The sequence below is a fragment of the Stegostoma tigrinum genome, chromosome 16 (genome assembly GCF_030684315.1).
Source record: "Stegostoma tigrinum isolate sSteTig4 chromosome 16, sSteTig4.hap1, whole genome shotgun sequence".
In the NCBI taxonomy this organism is placed as follows: domain Eukaryota; kingdom Metazoa; phylum Chordata; class Chondrichthyes; order Orectolobiformes; family Stegostomatidae; genus Stegostoma; species Stegostoma tigrinum.
Genome location: NC_081369.1, coordinates 50937829 through 50948452, shown reverse-complemented (window position 1 = coordinate 50948452; position 10624 = coordinate 50937829).

The following is a 10624-nucleotide window of genomic DNA, read 5'->3' as shown; positions in this document are numbered from 1 at the left end:
GTGGGGACATCCAGCAGTAGGTGGCGATGGTGAGGGAAGGTGCTGAGTGGGTGGAGCTGGAACAGTTATGCCGAGACTTTCTGCAGCAGGGAGCGGGAAGGAGGGGTGATGGAGCATTCTGTTTGTGGTAAAAGGGCGTGTTTGGGGAAGGAAGGCTCATGGGAATAAGGAATGTTGAGACAAATGAGTCTTCAATCCACTTCCTTCTATGGAAATAATTCCTCATTTGAACATAATTCCTCCTAAGGTTTGTCATGACCTGATGATAGTGGAATAAAGAATTCCCATTTCATGATCTTTCGGCCGTCTGTGTGTTCACATTTGGTGTTACATTTCTGGCGTAGTCAGCAGGATCCCACAACATGATAGGCAATGCTGAAGAGATGGTGAAGAAGTTGAAACTAGCAATGACCACGAGGGAGACTGAAACGGCTCTGGAATCATTGGAGACTCTGGTATTGGCAGAAGGAATCCAAGCTTTAGGCCAAACCCTAGCATAAGATACCCATGTGTATTTGCATAACCCTCTGGAATAAGGAAGCATTTCTCCTGGTCAAATATTCTACACGCCAATAAGCAAGAAGCTGGACAGATTTGACATGAGACCAGAAACACCCATTGATCCAGATGAAGCTGGCTGTGATGCCCAGGGCCCTCAATGCGAGTGAGCAGGTGGCGATCGCGGGTTTGGTGATCCCACACTCCTGTGTGGGAAAGTCAGTCAGGAAAGTCTGGGAAGGGGTACAAATGTTCAAAGAAGCCTGTGACAGACCTTTGAGGTACTAACAAGGATTTTAGGGGATAGTGGTAGCCTCACAAGCTACAGCAGAAAGTTTCTAAGTATAGACAAGTCAAAGGAGGGGATCTGGTCTCTCTTGCTGGAGCTGGTGAAGTTGATCGAGTGCATCATCCTAGGTCTCTCTCTCTCACATTCTCCAGGGACAGACATCTGAAGGGCCATTGGACCTGTGAGGATGGGAACGTCAGATGGAGTTGAGGATGCTTCATAGTAACAGACTTCAATTATCTTTCTTTGAGCTTGAGATCATATCATCCAGACCATGGGGAAAGATTGAACACTTAAGACCCAGAGCAACGCTGCCACCAGAAGGATGACTGTCACTGTGGATGGGGGTGTAAACCTAAGGTTGAAGAGGCACAAAGAACAGATTATTGCAAGATCCCTATCCTCAGTATATGCACTGTAGCCAATTCCATCCAAGGGATGTTCCAAAGCCATGTTGGTATTGTGACAGGGCTGGCCACTTCAATCAAGCTTTCCCTCAACAAGTACAGCCACCGCTGCCATCAGGCACAGAGATCCAACACAATACAGATATCTTTCTCACTAGAAAGATATCTGGATATCACCCCAAACCTTACCACTTGCCCGGATCAGTAATGCAAGAGAAAGATATTAATGCTAATCGCACGCCTGTTTCATAAGACAGATATTGTGTGCTATGTGGGTTGCTGAGACAGCAGTTTGAGCCTCCCACCCTGAGACTGAGTGCAAAGCTGTGAGACAAAAATCATTGAATGATCACATGGCTGACAGGAGTGACCTTCCAATCAGTGCAAAAGCATATATTCCTTTGAAATCAAAATATCAGGGGTCAGAATAAGATAAAGGATGTATAAGACCCTGAACCCCACATAGCTGTCAGGCAGCTGGACACAGGTGACTGCACTATGTTGTTTAACTAGTAAGTGGAGAGATTCTCAGAAAGTGGCTCAGATGAAGGGGAGAGGTCAGAGTCTGGTGGATGATGTGGAAGTGAGCAGCTCACACAATGGTATTGCAACACCAGATGTGTCAGTATGTGATAGCCTGTTTGAAATTGAGTCAAATAGCAGTGCGGAATCCTGGAGTGAACTTTGTGCTATGAGTTCAGAGGGTGCCTCCAGTGTGTGGCCTACTCCTGCACAGGAAAACAGTGCAAGGGGGGGATGTGCTAGGAGGCAGCAACTAAAGCAACAAGTGCCATGTGACACCTGGAAAACTAACCAATTTAGACCCCAACATGGATGACCTGCCCCAGCGCCTGAATCTGTTGAAGGTACCAGTGCAGACAAGATGCCTAAAAGTAAATGCTGGATATCACTGCAAACCTTAGCACTTGCCCAGAGTGCTAATGCGAGAGGTGAATATTATTGTTAATAAACATCCGAGCCATTGTAGCAGAATTGAACCTGCTAATCATGCATCTGCTTCATAGACAGGTATTGTGTGCTATGTGGGGTTGCTGAGACAGCTGATTTCAGGCAGGTAAGTGTGTAATGGAACTTCCAGCAGCAGATGGCGTCTGTGAGGGAGGTCAGCGGGAGTAATCATCTTCTGTAGTAAAATGCATGACTTTAAGAAAAGAGGGCTTATGGAAAGGAAGTGTAGACAGTCAAAGGGTTCTTCAACCCAAAGTAAACCATAGGCTTAATTCCATGTAAACCTTATTTTAACCTTAATTATCTTTCATGTTTGCAATGATTATTCCAGTGGAATAAAGAATCCTTTGTTAGTAATCTTTGGACCATCCATAGTCAAATTGCATGTTCCGTTAGACATCAGCATCCACACACACAAACAATGAGCCAGCAATTTACAAACACTGAGGCCCAGATGTTCCAATAGCCAGCAAGTTAATAGAATAGTGCAGAATGGTATTTTGAAGGGACCACACAGAATTCCAGAAGCGGCAGATGCTGTGATAATTGTTCAGCATCTGGCAACATCTGTGGAGAGAAAACAAAGTTCATGTTTCAAGTCCAGTGTTCTTTCATCTGAACTGGCAGCATTTCTGGCAATATCTGCCAGACTTGCTGAATTTCTCCAGGAATTTCTGTTTTAGTTTGTTTTAGATCTCTAATATCCACAGTTCTGTTTTGTTACATTGCTGCACAGTTTGAGAGGATAGGTTGACTTCTCCCACTGTCCTGCGGTACGAGGGATCTGCTGGATTTTGGACGTGCTTCACATCTACGAAGGTGTCACGATTGAAATTCTAAGGTAGAGAAAACAGTTCAGTACTGATAGAAGAAAATAGGAATGAAGTGACAAGTACTGATTGTATTTCTTGTAATATCTGAGCCTAAATATCCTTTTAAATTTTCCGATGGTGGAAGACTTGATAACATTCGGAGTAATATTGAAGCTAAAGTAAAAGCAAAGAAACTTGTCTTTAAGTATACTTCATTTTAAATGTGTCAATTATTTTATCATTGTAGAGGAATTTTACATTCCTTTCTCCTGTCCGGTGAGAGTTTTCATTAGTAATGGTGAAGTTAGTGCACTATATAAAATCTCAGTTACACCACATTTAACAAGATGTAATGATTCCAGGTTTTTTGAAGTGAGACTTATTTTGTTATATTATTCTTAAAGAGCTAGGAACTAATTGCAATACGAATACATATCATGGGGTGTCACACTTCATTGCTGCACTTCAGTCAATGCACTAAGTAGCAGCTGGCCAGATTTTCTTGTACTCATTGACAGGATGCGAGCCTCTCTGGCTAGGCCAGCGTTCATTGCCATTCCCAATCTTGCTCTAACACTAAGGTAACTATGCAATTGAACATGCTGACATCACTGCTTCCTCGGCTCATACCCTTTGACTACTCCCTGACTGTCTGACTCAACTTCGCCAGCGGAATCTTGGCAAGTCATGTTAAGGCTGTGTAGGACATTTGTGAGGTTACTTCTGGAATACTGTGTCCATTTCAGGTTGCCCTTCCGTAGGAAGGATTTTATCATGCTGGAAAGATTCAGAAAGGATTTACCAGGATGTTGCTGAGAACAGACGGTATGAGCTATTGGGAGAGGCTGGATAGACTGAGACTTTTGTTCCTGAAGCTTAGGAGGTTGAGGAGTGACCTTATAGGGGTTTTTTAAAAGCAGGGGTGCAGGTAAAGTGAATGGCAGGTGTGCCTTCGCGGTGGTTGGTGATTTCAAGACTGGGCGACATATTTTTCAGGTGAGAAGAGAAAGATTTTAAAAGGACATGAAGTGCAACTTTTTTTACATAGAACGTGGTTTTTGTGTGGAATGAACTTCCAGAGGAAACGATGGATACGCGTGCAGTTACATTGTTTAAAAGATATTTGGATAAGTACATGAATAAGAAAGGTTTGGAGGGAATGAGTCAAATGCGGGCAGGTGGGACTAGTTTAGCTTGAAAACATGGTCAGCATGGACTGCTTAGACCAAAGGGTCTGTTTCCGTGCTGTATGACGCTGACCCCCTTATTTTCAGCCATCCTTTGCTTGTGACATTTCACAACTGACAATTCACCTCACCAGTTCACCATTCCAACTATTGGACATAGATTCCCTGGCTTCTCCTCACATCCCTTTTTAAACAAAAGCACAACATTAGCCTCTCTCCAGTCATCCAGGACCTCACATGTAATTTTGGCTGATACAAATATTTCTGCAAAGGGCCCAGGTATTTTCTCCCTAACTTCCCACAAAGTTCTGGGACACACTTTTACCCACCTTTAACCATCTTTATATTTTCTAAGACCTCCAGCACCTTCTCTTCTGTAATGTGAACTGTTTTCAAAACATCAATATTTATTTCACTGAGTTCTCGAGCCTCCATTTCTTTCTCCGTGATAAAAACTGACACTAAATATTCATTAACTATTTCTCCCATCTCCTGAAGTTCAACAGAAAGATGACCTCTTTGTTTCATTTTGCAAGGTCTCTTGGCCTTCCAATGCCTCTGCAACTAAAGGCCTTAAAATCCACATCAGATTTTCCAGTTTGGGTGCAATAAGTGAACCAGATTCCAAATCCACCTAAAATTGTGGCAGTTTCCAGAAAAGTTTGCATTGTTCTCAGGTTTCTTCTCAAGCAGTATTTGAAAATTGCAAAATGCAAATTCTATTATCAAAGAGTGGAATTGACAGTTTAAAATGTTCACTTGTAAAAAATATCTCTGGTTATACTTAAACATGGCAACTTGTTGCTGAGGATTGGCATCTCATGAAAAATAATCATGTTTAATCATAATGTCAATGCACCACCAGTTTCAGGACAGGGAAGGGTTTGGCACGGGGATTGGCATTGCAGCTGCGATCCCACTAGGTTCACAGAGATGTCCTCCCACTCAAGTGGGCAGAAATGTCATCAGGTACACCAGATAGTTTTCCCACAAAGTAGAGCGTCCACCTGCCATTGGTAAAATACTATAGGCTATGGGAAGAAGCCTGTGTTTGGCCAGTTAAGTGGCTCAGATGTCTTTCTCATGGGACAGCTGTCCTCCACCTTTCCCTTCATGGGCAGAATGTCAACAGGAGGATGATGGGCGCCCTGTGTCCTTCTGCTCCCCCTCTCTCACAACCTGTTACTTCAGGACTGGTAAAAATCCAGCCCAGTATAAATAGGGTACTTAAAACAGAGAGCTGGAGAAGTTCAGCAGGTCTGGCAGCATCTGTGGAGAGAGAGAGAGAGAAAAAAGTAAATGTTTCAAATCCAGAATCTTCTTCCAAAGAAGAGTTATATTAAGAAGAAGCATACTGGACTAAAACTGTTAACTCTTTGCCTCTCTCTCTCTCCTGACACTCCCAGACCTATTGAGTTTTCCCTGCACTTTCTGTTTTTATTTCAGATCTCCAGCATCCGCACCACTTTGCTTTTATGTAAGTAGGGTACTCATTCCAGTTACAATAATATTAACAGACATTGGCAGGTGGAATTTCCACCTTGCTGAATATCTACCCTTACAAGTGTTTTAATCAGAATTTCTGATTGAAGCTGTTATGCATGTAGAGGCAAATAGTTTGAACGTAGAGTAAATGTCACCAGACAGTGAACAGCAGAACCCACTTTTTAAACATCTGAAAAGCAGACCCATTCTCTTGTTTGTGTGGATATAGCTGATGAGTCACGCAAGAATAGCATTCCAAAACCAAAGAATGTAATTAATTTGTACCACAGAAGTAAGATAGATGATTTCAGAGCCTTACTTCAAGCTGTTGTTGATCAGTATGAATGGAGGAATGATTAAACTGGTTGATCCTGGGGTGCCCATATTGCAAATGTTCAGCATTGAGTGAGATTGCTAAATGAGAAAAACAATGACACAATAATATGAAAGGAAACATTAAAGGGTGATTTTACTTACCTACTCATACCATGTCTAATGAAGTTAATTCTTGCAAAGATAATAGTTGGAAACATATTTAAAGATTGAGGGAAAGATGGAAACAATTAACCAAAGCAATTGAATATGGTATTATTTACATGCAAAGTTTAATTGCTACCCGCTGCAATTTGCACAATGTGGGCAAAGCCAAGGACCAAGTTCTCACACTGATAAAAAGCATGATGTGCTCTTAGAGGATTTTTTTTTTGTACATGTTTAAAAATGTCAACCTAAAGTTATTCATGCACTGAATACTTGGTAAAGGTCCATGCATCCCACATATTGCAGCTTTCTCTGTGCCCCTCGTATGTGGTGCAGATGTTTTTAAAAGCTGAATACTTGTTACTACCCATGTGGCAAAGCCAAGTTGAGAGACACAGGATAAAATTGGAAAGGTTAAGCTGAGGTACAAAAGAGAAGACCTCTGCAAGTTTCTGACCTTTAGTATCCTTTGCAACTTGCAGCAAGTGTATGCTATGCTGCTGCTTTGCTCAATGATGTTCAAGTTTATTGTTAACTAGTACCTCCTTTTTGACCATATCAGACTGGCAGCTCTTCCTCGATGGCGTATTTATGAGGGGCACAGCAGGTTTGGCAATTCTGGAAATCCTATCTGGCAAAGCCCTAAGGACCTTGTACTGCCAGGTTAATGTCCCTACACTGAGCAGGGAGGACTGGATTCAAGACCTACCTGCTGTAGAGATAATATCTCTGCACAAGTTGATGAGAAAATATTTTCTAAAACCAAAGAACTGCGGAAGCTGGAAATCAGAAATTGCTAGAAAAACTCAGCAGGTCTGGCAGCATCTGTGGAAAGAACGCGGTGATACCCAGTGACCCTTCTTGAGAACTGATTGTAGCAAGGAATTGGTTGATGTATATGTGAGAGATGGGGTGTGGGGCGGGGGAAAAATAGTAAACAATAGCTGGAGATGGAGTCCAGAGAGAGAAAGAAAAAAAGTTAAGCAGACAAAGGAATGGGTAAAGGTCAGTTTGGGAGAATGAATAGCTGCTAATGGGCACCATTAGTTGTTGACAATGGGTTTGTGGCAGCAGCCCATTGATGTCAAGGCCTGATGCATGGAGATTGGGGTAAGGATATAGAAGGTGCTCAGACCCTAAAATTGTCAAACTCGATATTGAATCCAGAAGATTTCAGGTGGAAAATGAAGTGCTCTTTTTTCAGCTTGCTCTGAGCTTCACTGGAGCACTATACCATGCTGAAGACAGAGACATTGGCCAGGGAACACGGTGGTGTATTAAAATGGCAGGCAACAGGCCATTTTTGTGGATAGAACCTAGGCGTTCTGCAAAATGGCTCAAGCATTATCTGAAATGTTAACTCTGCCTCTTTCCAAAGATATTGCCAGACCTGCTGAATTTTCCAACAATTTCTGATTTTGATTAGAAAATATCTTCGGTAAATTCGAACAGGACCAGTCTGGACTTTGAAAGAACACTTTCAGTACCCTGATGGTCACGCTGACACCAGAAAATTCCCCACTGTACCACAATTCTACTTCCATTTTGGATAGCAGGTAAAATACATCCAATTGTAGCTCTTGGCTGTGGTTTCTTCCTTGAAGCAGTGTGGGAGGAACAAATTAGAGGAGGATCAATGCATCCTACATGTGGGGAATTAACATGTGGCATACTCATTGTGGTGTCTCAAACTGCTGACACTTTTCTTACTAAATCCACCAGTGAGAGGGATGCACTTTGAATGACTTCATGGTGATGTGGGTGTTTGAGGAGACCCTGGACCTCAGGGAAATCAGCAATTGAACTGTTTGACCCATTCTCTCTGCCGCATTACTGATATGTCAAAGCATCATTGTGAGGCAAAGGAATGGGCTGCAATGATGTAAAAGACAATGGTGACCCAACATTGACTTGTGTTACACAGCTTTCCTGAGGCTGTCTCAGTGGACCCTGAGCAACAAATGTTAAAAGAACACATGCACAGATACTGCTTTCAAATGTCTTAAGACATTAACCAAACTTTACAGATGTTTCAATGCGAACAAACTATTCACTTCCACTTTAATAAAGTGATGCAGGCAACTACTTCATAACCTTAAAAGTTCTAGTTGTGTAAAAGAAAACTGAAATATAAAATGCCATTAGCTGGCACACAGGCTTTTCCAATTGATATCAGCAGCCTCAATGGCTGGATGTGGAGGTGCGGTGTTGGACTGGGGTGGACTAGGTCAGAAATCACATGACACCAGATTATAGTCCAAGAGGTTTATTTGAAATCACAAGCTTGAACAGTTCATCAATTTTACTAACAACTTACACCCCAACCTCAAATTCACCTGGATCATTTCCAATACCCCCCCCCCCTTCCTGGCCCTCTCTGTCTCCATCTCTGGTGACCGCCTCGAAACCTCTATCAATTTCAAGCCCACCAACTCCAACAGCTACTGAGACTACACCTCCTCCCACCCACCCTCCTGCAAGGATGCGATCCCCTACTCTCGTTTCCTCCACCTCCATCACGTCTGCTCCCAAGATGGGGCATTCCACTCCCAAACATCCCAGATGTCCTCCTATTCCAAGGACTGTAACTTCCCCTCGCCGGTGATTGAAAATGCCTCAACTGCATCTCTTACATTTCCCACACCTCTGTCCTTACATCCGCTCCCCCCAACAAAAATAAAGATAGAACCCCCCCCCCTTGTCCTCACATATTCCCCCACCAATCTCAACCTCTGCATTCAAGTGTCATTCCCTGCCACTTCCGCCCCCTATGATCCGACCCCATGACCAAAGAGATATTTCCCTCTCCACTCCTATCTGCCTTTCATAGGGACACGCTCTTTGCGACTCCCTCGTCTGCTCCATACTCCCCACTAACCCCACCAGCCATCGGTACCTTTCCCTGCAACTGCATGAAGTGCAATACCTGCCCTATACCTCTCCCCTCACCTCCATTCAAGGCATTAAACAAACTTTCTGTATTGGACAAGGGTTCACCTGCACATCCATCAACTTGGCCCACTGTATCTGCTGCTCCCAATGTGGCCTCCTCTACATTGTTGAGACCAAGCGGAGACTCAGAGAGTGTTTTGGAGAACATCTGTGTTCTGTTCACCACAAACGACAACACCTTCTGGCCGCGAACCATTTAAACTCCCTCTCCCACTCCCTGGGTGACACATTTATCCTGGGCGTCCTCCAGTGTCACAATGACACCAACTACAAACTGGAGGAGCAGCACCTCATATTCCACCTCAGAGGCCTACAGTCTATGTGTGTGTGTGTGTATGCGCGCGTGCGTGCTTCCCCACTGGGAGGGAACATCCCTGTCTGATGATTGTAGCATGGTGTCGATTCATCTGTTGTTGCAGCATCTGCATAGTTTTGCCAATATACCGTGCCTTGGGGCAGCCTTGCCTGCAGGGTATGAGATAGACAAGTCACATGCGTGACACATACATACTCACATAGATCCTCTCTCATAAATATACAGTGCCTCACACACACACTCACACTCTCTCTCCCACACATACACACACTCACGCACACACATGTGACGCTATTGGGTGAATTTGTTTTGCAGATACATTCTATTTTGTTCAAAAAGCACACAATTTATAGACAATGTGACATTTTATAAATTCCTACTTTAGAAATAAAACCAGTCTGACTCCAAACCAAAACACAAACAGATTCTAAACAAGGCCTCACACCTAACATACATTGTCTGGCCTAAAATGTCACCTCTTTTTTGCATTGATAGAACCTTTAGTTTTCTCAGGACAGTGACTTCAAAGGAATTTGGGGATTTACATATACATATTAATCAATTAAAACCTTCTTAAAAACTGATTAAACATTTAACAGCATCTTCTATTTGTTTAGTATATCCTCATCTGCGATGTGTCCTTTTGATCTTATAAATTGTACGTCTGATATTACCTCTCTCACTAAAACCTGAAGAAGGACTAAGACGCCGAAAGCTTATGCTTTCAACTAAATCTGTTGGATTATCACCCGGTGTCATGTCATTTCTGATTTTGAATGGCTTAAAAAGAATGAAGAAATTCTGGGGAGGATTACAAAGGTGCACAGACAATGGCATTGACTTTCGATAGAATGATCTCATTAAAAACATACATTCTTCTGTTCAGGCACAATTAATGTGCCAGAAATGTTGAAAAGGTTCAGCTTCAGTTTTCTTTGTCGAATTGATTTGTGAGACACCCTACTGAAACCAATTAGCTTCAGCAAAAACCCGTGAGAGAGCAGATACATCCATAATGCTAAATTGGCAGCCATCAAAATACAGAGGTCTTCAGCAAAACTACAGACAATGAGATATGGTTTAGTCTTGTACGTTCTAGTAAATTAATCTGCTGAAATATTCCACAGTGTGACATGGCAGCCGTTCCAATCCATATTTATCTCATGGGGAGATAATGTGCTACAATCCATTCAGGGAGACTGAGTTGCAATTTCAACATACAAGTTATA